The sequence below is a fragment of the Anomalospiza imberbis genome, chromosome 1, assembly GCF_031753505.1.
Source record: "Anomalospiza imberbis isolate Cuckoo-Finch-1a 21T00152 chromosome 1, ASM3175350v1, whole genome shotgun sequence".
Lineage (NCBI taxonomy): Eukaryota > Metazoa > Chordata > Aves > Passeriformes > Viduidae > Anomalospiza > Anomalospiza imberbis.
The window spans coordinates 87,064,861-87,081,662 of record NC_089681.1 but is presented as its reverse complement, the minus strand read 5'-3'; the positions used below and the strand labels follow the sequence as shown (position 1 = coordinate 87,081,662).

The 16,802-nt window shown below is 38.9% G+C and overlaps 1 long non-coding RNA gene across 1 annotated transcript in view; it reads right to left on the bottom strand.

Annotated features, from left to right (window-relative positions):
* Positions 1 to 608: 608 nt before the first annotated feature.
* Positions 609 to 16,802, bottom strand: part of LOC137479062 (uncharacterized) — an 81,857-nt gene continuing 65,663 nt past the window's right edge. Inside the window, exons 2-6 of the long non-coding RNA XR_011001950.1 lie at positions 16,415 to 16,515; positions 10,891 to 11,025; positions 7,958 to 8,109; positions 6,641 to 6,782; positions 609 to 1,082 (exon numbers count right to left, since the gene is read on the bottom strand). This is a non-coding gene — a long non-coding RNA (uncharacterized lncRNA). The remainder of the gene's footprint in view (positions 1,083 to 6,640; positions 6,783 to 7,957; positions 8,110 to 10,890; positions 11,026 to 16,414; positions 16,516 to 16,802) is intronic.

Here is a 16,802-nt window from a genome sequence, read left to right as displayed (position 1 = left end):
AATGTCTGTTTTATATTGGTCTGTTGTTTTTGGTTTTGCTTTTAATACGACAAATATGAAAACATCAACTTATTTCACTTGCTCATGTTCTGATCAATGTCAGGCATGATCTCTGCATGTTAAATTCCTTAAGATTGTTTTAATTGAACTTTAAAAACTAGCAGGGACCATGTTAGGTGTTGAAAACCATAGTCCTCTTCTTAATTTCACTCTCATATATGTGACAGCTGGGGAAGAGCTCAAGTAATTTCAAGAGGACATCATTTTCTCTGGAAGAAATACAGAACCAGTGATGTGTACAGAGCAGCCTCATTTTTTATCTGACCACAAAGATCAGGATATAAGGGCTCTCAAAATGCATTATTTTAAATTGGGAAAAATCATACTGACAATGAAGACCATTTCAGTGATAACTAAAAAATTGCATATTAGAACAGTTCTAATAAAACAGTGACATTTTAAACCAAACCAATTTGTATTTAAGATATATCTAAAACTAAAGCCCTCCACCGAGAACTGGAAATTGAATGGCTCAAAAGATGTTGAGCTTACAGAGTTTGCTTTTTAGGTGGAGGTGTCAGCCAGTGACATGTCATCCCATTGAGGGGTCTTCCCTGAAAACTTTGATCCAATCATATAATTTCCCCAAACCCTTCAGAAATAGAATATCTGAATTCAAGCAGCCTCAGCTCATTCCCAGCATTTGTAACTAGCAATGAAGCACTTGAATAAATTGTGTTTTGGAATATAAATCAAAATTGCAATGTCAAAAATTTTGCTGGCTGAACATAATATCCCAGTTACACAGGACCCTTTTTTCTTCTCCCAAGCTGTGGTTGCTTTCAAGCTCACACTGAGAGCAGGTGGTCAGCATAAATATGTAGAATGTTTTGTTGAACACAGAAAATATTGAGCACTAAAAATAATAAATACATTATTTAGATTCTCCAGAGGAGCTCCCCCGGTTTCACTGCAGCTTTTGAAACTCAAGTCCACAGTGTGGAAATAGTGAAGTTTTATATGCTTTTATAGAAGTTCCTTCCCTGAACAAATACTGGAAAACAACAATCTTGAACATTTCCCTAGTGTCAAAAATAAATAAATTACAAATTTAAATTTGCTTCAAAGACAAGCATGACCCTTTAAATAAGTTTTCCACCTATATTTTGGTATGCATGATACATCCCTCGGAGACTACTTACAGAATTGAAGGACTTTGGCAAATATATGCAAATATGTTCACACAAAAATTTGCCCAAGGGATGACTGTTCTAAAACCTCTTCACAGAAGTCTCTTTGTCAACCTGGGGTAGTAAAAATGCCCTGTAAGGAAGGTGATCTATCACAAGCTGCAAACAAATAAATAGATGAAAAAACACAGAAAACAGTTTGCAAAACAATCATAGGCTTTAAAATATGTTTCCATAAGGATTTTCTGACCAATACCAAACTAAGATTCATTTCAAACTTCTCCTCCCCCCTCCAAAAAAAGAAGGGTGAATTCACCAGATGCATTATATAGCAAATCAGTCACCCTGCTGTCAACTCCTAACACTTTTTTCACCACTGCTAACAAAAAGTTCAAAAGGGGAAGATCATCTGATTTTTCCCGACAACCCCTTTCCTATTTCCCAATCTGCAAGCATATATATTTGAGATATTTAGCTCTGGCTGGTTTGTTTCAGGTTTGATACTTTTCAGAAGCTTACTGTATGTGTGTTACCATATATGTCTCAATATGTTTTTTTTAAAAAAAAGGAAAGAAAGGGGGAAAAATCATTCTGTTTCAAATAATGAGCATGTGCACCTTTTTGCCTCAGGCCTTCATACACAATTTAGCCAGAAAGCCAGGGCAGATCATGATTTAGCATTTGACATCTCTTGCCTTCAGGCCAGGGGAGACTAATACAGATTTCTGACTCTGAGCACACCATGGAAAAAAAAAAGTGAGAGAGAGGCCTTTTATTGACTAAATGATAAAGAGGTTTGTAATGATAAATAACAGTCATTTTATTGTGGAATTCCCCAGAAAAGATGCATTCTGCAGTGTCTGAAGAAGCCTAAAAGCCGAAGCTGGTTCCCTGTGGATCCAAACCTGTTAAGCTCCAATCTTTCCAGGCAGAAATAGAGGTCGCAAATTGCATAGGACCTGCACTATTAAAACTGTATAAGCACGATACATAATCACTGCTGCATCCAGGACAGTTAGCACTAAGAGGATTAGCTGAAGGCTGCTTCTGGCTTTCTCTCCCTCAGCCTGCATCTAAAACAAGCCTGGTACACACCCAGACTGCTTGAGAATTTTCTGCCAGCTTTGATCGATAGTTTAATTGTAAACTTTGGGAGCAATAATGGATAATTCAGCTTGAACCGTCCATTATAAGTGCTGTTGCAGAGGATGGAGCTTTCAAAATTAAACAAGAGTTGTGTAATATTATTACATTTGTACTGCTCACCTACAGTTAAATTCCATTTACAAATACTGTCTTGACAATGTATGGAGTTCAATAAACATGGGCCCAGGTGGGTTGAGTGGGGAAAGAGAAAAGGAGAGAAGCTGAAGCCTATTATTTGCCATCTATTCCAGAAAGATTTTTATTTTAACTTCACATATTAAAATACATTGAAATGGAAACAGGAGGACAGGAGATAGAGACAGATTCAAGCACTGAACTAAGCTGTAGTTACTGTTTTGACTGCAGCACCATGACGGAAATGTACCTAAACGTCTATAGAGGGATCATGATACAGCAATACCAGCAAAAAAATATCCCAGGAAAGTAGTAAGCATGCATTGTTCAGGTAGTCTATGTTGGCATAATCAAAATTTTAATAGGACTTGCACCAGTCAGTTGAGCTAGACTGGAGATATTCATGCTATCATATGGGTCATTTTCTGAAACACGAGAGACACAGCAGCATCCTGTGGTGAGAAATCATCCTGTCTTGGAAGATGAATAGACAGAATGGCCAGGAATTTAGCTATCAAGCTTTCTGGCAAAAACAGTTTACTGTACCACACATGCATACATTTCCAAACAATTCTAAAACGAGGAGTGAGTAAGAGGGGCTTGTAAGAACATGGATTTTGAAATAAAAGCAGGCCAAAACTTAATTCTGTTACAGAATCAAGCATTTTTCTAGATTTATGAGTAAACTAGTTGCTTGAACAAAACTTGCTGAAAATTACAATGTGAGGTTAGAAAAGTAACTCATGCTACCAAGTTTCCAATGAGTTTAGGAACTCAAGTCAAATTTACTCCATAAACCATTCCACAGCTTATTTGAATTAAATGAATTCCCTAATCATCATAAGACCGGTGAGATAGGAATGAGTGTCAAGGTCACAAAGATCTTTTCCCACTCCTCACAAAGGCCATTGACATCTTTCTAAAATCTCCACGAGTCCATCTTAGTTTTCCCAGCCAAAGTCTCATGTTTTGACTAATAACCAGGACTCATGGCCAGAAGTATTTTGTCTTGGTTTCCTTTGTTTTTGAGAAGGTGAAATCTATATTTAACTGTATACTACACACAAAGGTCAGTTAAAGCTCTTCCTCTCATGCCCGACTAGCACGCAATTAAATGCATAGTATTCCTACTGCCTTTCTTATCACCAGGCTAGGACACCTTGACAAAATATGCCCATCATGAAGAAAATGAGCAAAAAAGAAAAGTGTTTTTTGTTTGCTTGCAAACCCAAAGTTCCACTTGAAAAATTATGCAAGTAGAAACTAACTGGATACTTCAGTGCAACTTGCAAACCAGGAAGCTGCTGGACTTGGCAGACGAAGCCAGGTAGCACCAATTTTTGCTGCACAATAGTACCTGCACTGTGTGTAAGCCATTGCCATTGAAATGCTCTAACTTTCATGGCTCAGTTATCTTCAAAGAAAACTTCATCTCATTCCACTCCTTTTCTTTTACACCAAAAAACCAATTTTCCATTGCAATAAGTTCTTTGTAAAACGATGCAGATTTAGGTGTCATAAAGTATTGACACACTTTTAGCCTTTAACTGTGGTTTTTCCTCTTGAGAAATGAGGCAAATAAAAGTTTTCTTTGCTGATCATTGGTTTATAATGCCACCATATTGCTGCCAGCTCCAACAAAGAACTGCTTGCACCAACAAAGACTCCCTCAGACTGTGGGAAGAGATCGGAGTTTGCATTCCAGGGAATCAGGGAATTACCTATGGCTCTAATAGTGTATGCTTGGAGAGAGTCAAACTGCCATCCACCATCAGAAACAGTGTGGCCAGCAGGGCCAGGGCAGTAATTTTCCCTCTAGACTTGGCACTGGTGAAGCTGCATTTCGAATCTTATGCTTAGTTTTGGGCTCCTCTCTACAAGAAAGACATCGAAGTGCTTGAGCACATCCAGAGAAGGACAATAAAGCTAGTAAAGGAAGAGATGGCCAATGAGGAGTGGGTGAAGAAGCTGGGGATGTTTAGCCTGGAGAAAAGGTGGCTCAGGGAGAAATTTATTGGTCTCTATAACCACCTGAAAGAAGGGTGTAGCCAGGTGAGGGTCAGAGTCTTCTCCCAAGTTACAAGTGATAAGACGAGAGGAAATGACCGGACGTTGAATCAGCAGGGGCTTAGACTGAATATTAGGAAAAACTTCTTCACTGAAAGGGTTGTCAGGCACTGGGACAGACTGCCAAGGGAAGTAGTGGAATCACCATCCCTGGAAGCGTTCAAAAAAGCATTTAGATACAGCAATAATTTTTTGCCAAATCTTTAATCTGATCAGGTACATATTAGGAGAATGTTACAGGAACTGTTATCAACTACAAGCACAAGGCAGTTTATGATTAATTCTGTTTAGTAAAGAAGATTTCAGTTTTAAAAATAGGAACGGACTGGAACTATTGACATTGAGTTGTTTTCTTCAGGATATTGAGGCTAAAACTGAAATACTAGGAAATTCAACAGAGGCCATCCAACTTGTCTTCCAGCTTTCACTGCTCCTTCACATAAAAAGAAATTAGGCAAGGCTCTGTGTGTGAAAAGAAGGTGGAATTTGTTGGCCTAGTTACTGGGGTGATTGACAGAGTTTAATCTATCTAATTGTGTGCTGTGGTCACAAGCCATCAACCTGTGCTCAGCAATCACATGTTCAAGAATAAGTAGTTAGCATCCCTCAGAACTGAGATAATGTTAGCCCAAGTAGGGGTTAATAAAAGCTTCCTATTTCCTCCTCCTCCTTTCCTTCTCCTTTCCTGAGAAACAGATTAGGAGCAATGTATTTGTTCAAAGGAAAAAAAAAAAGTTAAAAAGGAAGCTATGTATGTAAAGTTAACTTTTTGGTTGTGTAATTTACAATACAGTTTGGCCTTTAGTAATCATTCACTTTGTTTAAAATGGATAGACCAAAAATCACATAACCCAACTGAAACATCATGATTCACTTTAATGTCTCTCCCTCCTTTTTCCATTTCCCAGGGTCACCTACCAGTCTCAAGACTATCTGTCCTATTCCCCTCATTTTTTAACTCTCGAGAATGAAATTCCTGGAATGTATTTCTATCAGAAAGCTCAACAGAAGCATAATAAAAGGGCATGGAAAACCAAAACACTGCAGGTAAGTACACCTAATTATTCAGTGCATATAAGCTCATTCTGTCAAGAGGCAGTGCTACGGTTGCCTAAGCTCTGGGTTAGTTTATCCAGAATGAGCTCTGATCCTTCAGACCCTTTGTCTCTCTCTTGCACTTGACATGCAGTGAATGCCCACAGCCCTCTTCCTCTCAGAGCTGGATATTGGAAGATTTATTAAACATTTAAGAGGCACAAGAGTTCTGTTCCTTCTCAGCAGGCTCATGTGAAAAGAACTAAACTAGCATTTGCAATTGTGGAGTTTCTTATTTCCAATTTCCTTTGCCTCTCAATAGCATTTTTTGTCAAGACTAATTTCATCCCAGTATATCTGATAGGAGATTTTTAAAAATACACATTTTTGGTGAAGATACAGTATTCATGTGGGCATCCAGCCATATCTTTCAGAATGACAAAAGTACTTTTATGCAAGCTCTTTAGTTTTCTATTTGTAGAAAAACTTCTTGGCAGATGCTGCTTAATTGATATGCATATTTCCAAGGTCACTTTTTACAGCAAAATAAATATTTCTCTCTGTTCCCTTTCTAAATCCCTGTATTTTCCTCATGATGATATCTATGACAACAGGACTGTGTGTTTGAAGCATGGGGTCACACTCAATTTTTCACAAGCATACACTTCTCCTTGGATGAGATTTTTACTGTCTACACAGCAGTGCACTCCGATGGTGCACATGACAGCCTGAAAAGCTTGGGAAGAAAGAGCTGCAGAAGTGCTTTGCAAAGAACTCCAGTTTGGGAACAAGGCAACAAACCTTGTTGTTGGCAACAAGGTTTATAACCACAAGAAAACCATTACTAATAAATGTTGGTCTTCTGATACACTGCTTAGTAGGATCCTTTTCTATAGCCCCGAGCTCTGGCTAAGTGCCACTGCCATTAGAAACCCACGATAAAATGCCTCTTGATTTTAACACGATGAATTATGCCAGTTATACTGCTCGCTTTTAAGCACCCTAACACAGCGTCCTTATACTCAGATCAGATATACACAACCAGGTGAGTTTATTTAGCTACTTACTTTCCTTGAAGGTTTTGCAGCTCACTGTGGCCTGTGATTTTCTAGAAGAGGTTTAGCTCCGTTGTCTCCATCATGTCTGAGCAGCTCGTGCTTCCAATCACTTGGTGGTGCTGCAGGAGAACCAGAAGGGGCATCTCCAAACCTGCCCATAGGGAACATATTTTTCCCTCTTCTCTGGAAATGATTAATGAAAAGAATAGTCTGGAAACATGTTTTAGCCAGTCAGGGAGACAACTAACCAAACACTTCACCTGTATCCCAGTGCTCCATACCAGCTCTGTGGTTTTTAGCACCTGTTGGAAAACAAGAGAATAACTCCTTCAAGGCCACAAAGTGCTGGTATCTGTGCTCAGCACAGGCAAAAAGTCCAGATGCTTTTAAAAGTTAAATGGGCACTATCTTTGGGATTAAAACATGCCATTTACTGCCGCCTGTACTTTAGTAGTAGGAAGGGACATCAATCTGGTTATGTGATGACACACACCAAATGAGAGGTAATCCACGCTGAAACATTCTTACAGTTCAAGGCAAAAGAACACCTTCTTTCAGGCAGTAGAATAAGCAAATATCAGTATTGCAAAAGATTCAACATGAACTTCAAGAAGGGAGGTCACTACCACAGTTCTGATGGACGTTTGTCAAGAATTCAGAAAAGGCTCTTTAGCAGAGACAGTAATGACTTGTTGCTTTGGATTTTTGTGGTCAGGTTTTGGTAGCAGCAGAGCTTCACGGGTGGTTTCTGAGAGAAGCTACCAGGAGCTTACCCCATGTCTGACAAAGCCATTGCCAACCAGATCCAAGACAGATCCATCACTGACCAAGGCTGAGTAACAGTGGTTGCAATTTTAGGATAATATGTTTAAGAAGGAGAAAAAGCTGTCACACAAGAGCAATTGCAGCTGGAGAGAGGAGTGAGAAAATGTCAGAGAAACAGCCCTGCAGACACCAAGGTCAGTGAAGAAGGAAGGGGAGGGGGTGCTCCAGGTGCCAGAGCAGAGATTCCCCCGCTGCTGCCCGAGAGATTCACAGTGGAGAAGAGATCCACAGTGATCTGCAGCCCACAGAGGACCAGATGGATGTGCACAAAGGAGGCTGTGACCCAGTGGGAAGCACATGCTGGAGAAGGCACCTGGCAGGATCTGCAGCCCTGTGGAGAAGGGAGCAGGTTTGCTGCTCCACCCTGGAGCAGGTTTGTTGGCAGGACTTGTGACCTTGTGGAGACCCACACTGGAGCAGGCTGTTCCTGAAGGATTGCACCCCACAGAAGGGACCCACAGTGGGGAAGTTGATGAACTGCAGCCTGTGAGAAGGACTCACCTTGCAGAAATTCATGGAGGACTGTGTCCAATGGGAAGGACCCCACACCAGAGCCAGGGAGGAATGTGAGGAGCCCTCTCTCTGTGGAGAAAGGAGTGGTAGGGATGTGTGAAGAACTGATCAAAGCCCCAGTTCCACATCCCCCTACACCACTGTGGGGAGGAGGTAGAGAATCCCCCTACATCCACCAGGATGTAGGAGGAGGTAGAGAATCCCCCTACACCACTGTGGGGAGTTAAGCTGAACCTGGAAAGTGGGGAAGGGTAGGGGAAGATGTTTTTAAGATTTAGTGTTTAATTCTCATTATCCTACTCTGACTTGTTTGGCAATAAATTAAACTAATTTTCCCCTTGATTGGCAATAAATAAAATTAATTTTCCCTAGATTGAGTTTGTTTTGCCTGTGATGGTGACTGGTGAGTGCTCTCTCCCTGCCCCTATCTCAGCCCAGGAGCTTTTTGCTATATTTTCTCTCCCTGTCCAGCTGAGGAGAGGGGTGATAGAGCAGCTCTGGTGGGCACCTGGGTTAACCCACCACATAGGAGTTAACATAAGGTGCAAGTGAGCACAGTTATGACTCAGGGTATACCAAATTTCCACCAGCTCCTGCCAATCACTTCTAGAAAAGTCCTAGGGAAATTCCAAACAACCGAACACTTATAAATGTTTTGTAAAATTTTGTGGAGATGAAAATGCAGTTGCATACCCTACAGTATACAGGAGTATAAGACTGTAGGAGAATAAAAAAATCAAATATATAGGCTATCCTCTATTATTATGTGCGACTATTGGTAAACAGATTTCTATTAAAATGTGGGTGTTTAATTTCTAGGACACTAGTTTTGGTACAAGTGATGTTCAAGTCCCAGTTAATCACAGTGGGAGAAAAATCCTTACAGCAGATCCTTGACATCTTCTACCTGAAAATAGCGAGGTCACTACTCTCAGGAAAACTGACCAGACAGCTCTGCTAGCAGCCTCCATGCATGTGGGAGTCAGGATTCCAGTTTTAATACTGAAACCTGCAATATGCTCTCATCCCCACTAAGGCAAATTTTCCTTGCATGATGCTTTTATGAAGATCAGCAACTGAGGAAATAAACATTGCTCTAAGCTTGGCGATGGACAGTCCAAAACTCTTTGGCAAAGAACCAGTCACAAAAGAGCAGATAATAATTCCCTTGTGCTGACAACCACTTCCAGTCCTTGCTGTAGCAGGAATTCACCTTCGCAGCATTAAACACATTTCCATCTGTAGGCTGCTGAAAACCAGCATTTACTTAGAGCAGAAATGAATGGACTTTCGATCACAACAGAACTTTTTTTTTCCCTTTTCTGTGTGGGTGTTTCTTTACTTGAAAGAAAGCTGTATGAAAGACAAGGAAAGTGTCTTTGATGTGTATGTGCCATTTTAAAAATAAAGGCACCCTCTCACATACTCAGAATTTTACCAAGAAGTAGCAATTACAGGATTATCTGTGACTTCAAACATAAATTCTTTGGATGTTGTTCTTGCCTTGCTTTGTTACATTAATAATTATGTTTTAAGCAGTCTGGGATTTTTTTTTTCGTATTTACAAACTATAGTTTGGTAATAAATGTGCAATCACAGGATTGTTCACCAAAAAGGGAAGTTTGCTTTCTGTCTTGTTATAACAAGTTTCAGCAGATAGATATTTAACATAAAAGAAATATTTCTTCAGTCCCTTTACAAGAAGAAAGAGGGTAGACAAGCTATGAATTCCTGAATGAGGTTTTGGTGTTTGGCTTTTGTAAGACCTGATGAAGTGTGCTTATTCTTACATAAAATTTGCACTTAAAATTTATAAAAGCTGTCTTCAAAGCATCCAGAAAATCATGCAAGCACTAAGAAATTCTTATCAGGCAAAGTACCAGCTGTTATTAGCACTCATGGTTTGATCAAGAAGATGGGAATTTTTGTTCAAATAGCTGACTACAGTCTGACCATAACTCCAAATCAAAGCATTTAGAAGAGCTGGTGGCACAGACACTGCTGGGGAATGGGGCTGTGCCCAGGTGGCGACCTGCACTAAGGGACAGAACAGGCAGTCTCTGCAAAGCCACAGTCAAACATTACAGAAAAGGGCTCAAGAGTTGCCTCCTGAGGTGCCCTAAATACACATCAGAATAATAACATTCACTAATGCCAGAACACTAGAAAAATGTTTCAGTAATGGGATTTAACATGGAATAAATTTTGTCACATTCTTTTTTATTCCTTGGGAAGCCCCAGGAGAAGAGACACACAAACACAAATATCTATAAATCAGACTGGATTACAAAGGTTGCAAAAGTTCTTTAAAGTCACCTCAGCTTTCTTTCATGCACCTTGGTCTGTAAGTTCATCTTTCAAAGAATTTTACTGTTACAATAAACTCACACACAGTTTGGCTGAAAAAAATATGGGGGGGTGGAACAGGAAGTAATTGAACATGTCAAAGAGTAGCTGGAGGTTTTTTCTGACAGAGCTATTTCAGAAATGCTAAGGACTTCACTGTCTGAAATGGAAAAAATATTCTGCTTCAATATTTTCTAGAGAGAATTAGTTTTCCCAGAAGGACAATTTTCATTTAAAAATTCACCTATGATTTAAAAAAAATTAAATATTGAAAAACAAACAAAGAAAAAAAATCAAAAACCTCAAACCTCACATTTATACAGTGTAATGGAACAATTCAATACATGCTGGCCAAAGCACTTTGACTGATTGAAAACATTCTTCCTTTTTTTTTTTTTTTTTTTTTTTTTTTTTTTTTAAGAGAGAACTGAAAACATTCTGTGCTGGTTCAACCCCAACCCATGAAAAACAAAATATCCTTTATTCATAGCAACAGTCACAACACCTGTGCAAGCTACAGAAATAGTATTGTTCTCTTCTTGAGGAAGCGAGCACACAATAATCCAGTGACTTACCCAAGATCACATAAGAAGTCAATATTATTGCAGAGAATTATTCCCTTGCCCTTTCCTTGTTAGTGAAAAGTATTAACAGGGCCATCAGGAAAAAAAAAAAAACAAAAAAAACCTGTCATCTCATCCTGCCAGTCTCTGCAAACAAAAAGAAAAAGCCCAAGTGAAATAGGAGTTGGAGGTAGATCCTATCAGAGCCATCTTGCATCTGCCATACTTAGAATTTTCATTCTGAGAGCGGATTTTTTCTGTGGCTGTTGATTTCTTAAATCTATGAAAGCATTGTACATATTAGTACACCCAGCACCACTTCACATCAGACAGAAGCCTCCCATGATTTGGTTTTTCCTTTAGAGATTTCCAAAGCCTTACCCTGTCTAAAATACTTCCACCTACATGAGAATTTACACTTGGTTACTTGACATGCAAACCACCAATTGCAGAGAGAATTACTCTACTCTTCAATGGCAGCTTCAGGGTGATCCTGTAAAAACAGCTCTCAGCAGAGCAGGAAGACCATGGTACTGAGGGTTCCTTGGGATGATTGCATGTGCTCAGAGAGAGGAATTTCAGTGCACTGATGACACACAGCTCTGTCTCTCTGCTCTAGTTCACCCTGCATGTTAAATCTCTGCCCTGCAGGAATACCAGAAAGGTATTTACAGAAGGAGGTCTCTGAACTATTTCATCCTGTATCTGGGGGAAAATGGAAACCCTGCCACTGGGTGAAACAGTGTTTATACTGTTGACTTGCCATGATTTTTTTGCTACCAAACAGCCCAGTTTTGCTGTTACCCCATGAGCACCAGGTTCATAGGCATCTGACATACACAAACCCCAACTTAATTCCAGATTGTGCACGTTCTACCACCCTGAGATTTCAGCCTCTTCCTGGACTCCTGCATTCCACAACTATTTCATCAAGAAGGAGGAACAAAGACTACCTTATCTAATCAGATTGAAGGACATCTTTTATTCTCCATCAAAAAGCATGACCATGGTGCCTCACAAGTAGCTCGAGTCTTTTATGTTTATGTTTTCAGTTTGAGCAAGAGGAAAATAACAGGTTTATCTTTTGTAATTCCCTACATACCTCCCAAAACCAGTCCAGTTCTATTCTGACCACAGAAATCCTTGCTTTCCAAATACAGGCATGTGTTAGGTAAGCCTGGATAGAAACAGCACTAAAATGAGACCACAACATTCATTTTTATCTTTGACTCTTGGCACTGAAATGTGGGTCTAGAGAGATGCCACAAAACCATTTTGAAAATAGTTTCCAGAGGACAAAGCTAAAATCTGGGCTTCATTGCACTTTGTCCTGCAGATAAAGATTTGTCCTAAAGTGTTTACAGATTGTAGAGGAAGCAGACACGCATTTTTCCCAAATATGCATGAAAAGATCATGGCAGACTGAGGAGCTGATCCTGTTCTTCCCATGTGCCATACAGATTAGCACAGAACATTCTGTGCATTTTTACTTGCATAAAATTTTGCCTGCCCTGTTGAGGTGACCCAAAGTAAACAAAGGCCACAAAATGTGGGGTTTTTATAGTGGGGGAGCATCTCTTGAAAAAATAACCACATTTGCCTAGCCAAAGATTACGATAAAAAAGAACTCAAACAAAAAGGCTCCCACACAATTCTAGTACTGTAGGTACTCCTCTATAACAAGAGTTCTCTTGTGCAGAAATAGGAGACTGGCCTTCCACGTGTCCCAGGAAGTGTGCACGATGCCTGTCTAGCTTAACATCCCAAAGACAGCCACATGTAAGGGAAATGATATTGCACATCCCTGAATACTTTGAAGGACTGCAGCGAAGACCAAGACTCAAATTACTGCTAACAAACGCCCAGTGTTATCATGGCCAGAACTTCCTGCAAAGCCACATTTCGATTTTCTGTTTTGCCTGATCTGGGATGAGCTACTATACTCCAAACCAGACAAGTGCACACAAGAAGGCTTTAAACAATTTACTTTTTGTTACCAGTAATGAAAAAAAAAAAAGTCTAAGCCTAAGAATAACCATGAAACAAATTTTTCTTGCAGCTCCATCCTAATTAATGCCTGCCTGCTTGTCATCTGACTCCATGCAGCAAAAACTATGCAATTCAAGACATATTTGATGCACATTTTAAAATGTTGAAAAATTATGTTCACATGTATAACAGTCAGTTTTTAAAGGCAGCATCCTGCACTCTTTCCCAAGAACTGCTAGGGTTCATCTGTTGTCTGTCAGACCTCCTGTCACACTCAAATGAATTGACAAAAAATCCCACTACAAAATGCAGAAAAGAAGCACAGTTCTTTCCTGCAATCATATTTTGTAAGTAGTAAATCCAGGCTACACAAAGCAAATTGTCAGCAATAAATTCACTAGAGAAACTTAATGGTTGTAACAGACTACAGTTGTGTTGCAACAGAATAATAATTTCCTAATTAATTCATAATTGTACACCACAGCTTCGCTTTTTCACTTTTCAATGTTAAGCAGTAACCCCATCTACCCACACCCATGGCATATCTGTGAAAGACACCTAAGAACTGCATACTGAATCATATTTAGACTTTGAAAGGATATAGAACATTGTCTGAAACACACATCTTGTCTCAGGACCCAGAAACACCACCAGGTCTACTGGTTAAGATAAATAACTAGCATAAATACTAAGCATAGGACAGCACAAGAAAGCAAGAGGACACCTTGATCAAACAACCCACTCTGTTCCAACATTTAATAGTAGCATTTCTTTGTTACGACACTGCAAGAGCCTTGGATTATTACAAAAAAGCCTTTTCCTGCAAACATCTTAGTGGAAAGAAAAAAAAATATCCTATAACTTCCTGGGGGAGCTGAAGAACACTGCAAACCTTACAAACACAGTCTTGATAAAATTCCCATCAGAGGCCATCAGACTCAGGCAAAAACATTTAATGTTGGAGACCACAGGAATCAGGGACTAAAGAGATGTACCAGGTTACAGGAGCCAGGTCCCTTGCAGACATGTCACAGGAGTGGGTGATCCACTCCCATCAATACGGAAAAGTTGTCAAAGGTTATGCCACAACAGGAAACAATGGGGGAGAAAAAAATAATTTCAACCCTAAATCAGAAACAACGAACATTGAACCAAAAGTTGAGAGAGAGATTCCAACTTCAGGATTGTCAAGATGTCCGTACACCCAGCTCTAAACAAAAGCAGAAGCTCTTAAGTGACTTAAAATTGTTCAAGTAACTAGCAAGAATACCTTAGAAAAGATTAAAAAATACTTAGTAGATAGCATAGTAAAAGTAAGCAAGGTAACAAGCTATGATTACACACAGCATCAACCTGTTTAATAATTTATTAGTCCTTATTGGGCAATGGTTAACTAATACTAATCATTTTATCAATATTTTTTTATAAGAAATGTGAATGAAAAAGTGCTAGTGGCAATCCTGCATGTGAGAATAACTCACAAAAATCCCAGGAAGATCTATAAAACAGGCATTGAACATAAATTCCATTATGTAAGCCTATGAGTTTTCAGTGTGTTAGGATTGGTCAGCAGGGTCAAAAATTTATTTTTTTTTTTTTTATTATATAGAAAAATGCTTGCAGAAGTATCACACCTAAAGAAAAAGTTCAGTGAAAATAATAGATTAAAAGAACAACTTCCTATGATTTAGAAACTAGTCACCAGTTTACACTTTAGGAAGAAGTAGAACATGGGTCCAACAAACTAAACAGAAAACACATGATAGGAGAAAGCAAGGTAATACAGAGGTGGGAAAACGTGCTAAATTATGTGAGCTAGCCAAAAATAAAGAAGATTAATAGGATATTTAAAAGGACCCAAAAAAACTAGGACACCATGTATTTGAAATTCAACACAGAAAAGGAATATTAACTTTCTCTGAAAGAAAAAAAAATTTCTTCGTTTCACATATGTATAAGTAGCTACTCCAGTGAAAAATAAAGGAAAACCTACAACACTGTAACAAGAAAAGGAAAGCAATTTGCACAGCTGTATGAAGGTATTTTACTCTTGACCACCCGCCTACATGAAAATTTACTACAGGTTCAATTTATGGAATATCAACAATGAAATAATAACTTTTGAAATTTAATGCATTTCTTTACTTCTAACACTAACTTCATTATGACAAACTCCATCTTAAATAAAACACAGGAGATAAAGAAATGCACGGAACTTAGTAGTGTGACTGAAAAACTTCCCCAGAAGTAGAAATAAGGAAGTTTAACACTATTCTATTGAAAGAAACACCATCAAGAGTTAGTGTAATGGGGGAAATGATGGGTACAAACCGGCAGTAGACAGTGTTGCTACTGGCTTAGAGTAACTATGGCTCCCTTTCCACTGAGCTCAGGGAAGTGCAATCTTCACTCCCAATTTGTTCACATACAGGTGCTGGGGTCTGCCTTGCAGAAGCAAGCACTTGCAGCCTCAGCATGTGAGGCTTTATTCTTCCTTCTCAACCACCAACACTTCCCAATACTTGTGGTTCACTGATGTGATATACGACTGCTAACAATCTTAAATGCATCGTTTTTTATCAATCTTTGTCATTGCATTTTTTGGGTCAGTGTTTTATCAACAAACAGGCTTCTTTCATGTTTACCACCTTCTGAAATACTTGAGCACACAAGGATTGACAGAAAGGATAGGGATATCTGTTAATTTAATTATTTTTAAAATCTATTTCATAAACAGTATAACTGTTAACAAGAAGATATTTATTGGTTATTGTTCAGAAAATATTATATTTTAGTCTTCTACTATTATTTGAAACAGTTCCCAAACTCACTAAGGTATCCTTATCCACAAAAATGTTGAGGAATTTCTGAACTAACACGATGCAAGGACCACAAGACCTGGGTCACAAACAATGTATTTTACTCTCAAAGCAAGCTTCTATTACTGTGGGCACCGATTCAAGCCTTGCCTTAACAGGCAAGAAATGATGAGTGAGTTAACAGCACAGAATTGCCATGCTGAAAGACAAGGGGAACTGTTCAGTGCAGGTGCAAAATTCTGGGGGCTCGAGGCACATAATGTCAGTTCTCATAAGTAATCATCTTCCAACACTGCTATTATTTCAGGTGCTTCTCACTATTTACATGGAAAACAGTTGTCATTATTTCATCATCTGGCCACTTCGGAGGACTCTGCAGGATTTAGATAATGCTTTTTAAAAATTGCATGGATTATTGAATTAAACCAAATTGATTTGTTGGCTGGAGAAAGGGGTGAGAAAAAGAGCCTTATTGCCATTACTCAGTAAGTTTATTACAGATTGCTCACTAAACAAAAATTACTGGCTTTGTTTGCATGTTGTGTGACAAACATGAAACTACAAGTGTTTACATGTGCTGCACGCATACACTTTGGGATTTTAATAGCTGGTTGACAAGAGATTAAAGGCAGAAATATGGCATTTTATTAAAGCAAACATATCAGTATGCCTACCATGATAAAATGATCTAGTTTTCTTCAGACACAAAAGTTTCTGTTGAGTGATACCTTTGAAATTCCTTGAGGGCACCCTATTATTCACTTTCCTCAGCAGAGAGCAGCTGCAAATGGTCTCCAATTTTCAAAGAGTATTGCCTGGTCATTCTTTACTGTCAAAATGAAGAAGAGCATAAAAGTTAAGTCAATAAAGTAATATGAAATGCTTAATATAAAAATTCAAGAATGAATGATTAACCATTAAAAACTTACAGTAGCTATTTCAGCCAGGAAAAAAAATTAACATTTCCCTTGAAACCTATTAACACTCCTTGTAAACAATATTCTTTCTTGAAATATATGACCTTTCCTAATGCTCTCCATACACATGGCATTTTTCTTATATCCACTTTACCTTCACTGATATGCAGCTGAATTCCTCGGGAGAGGGTGTTTAGAG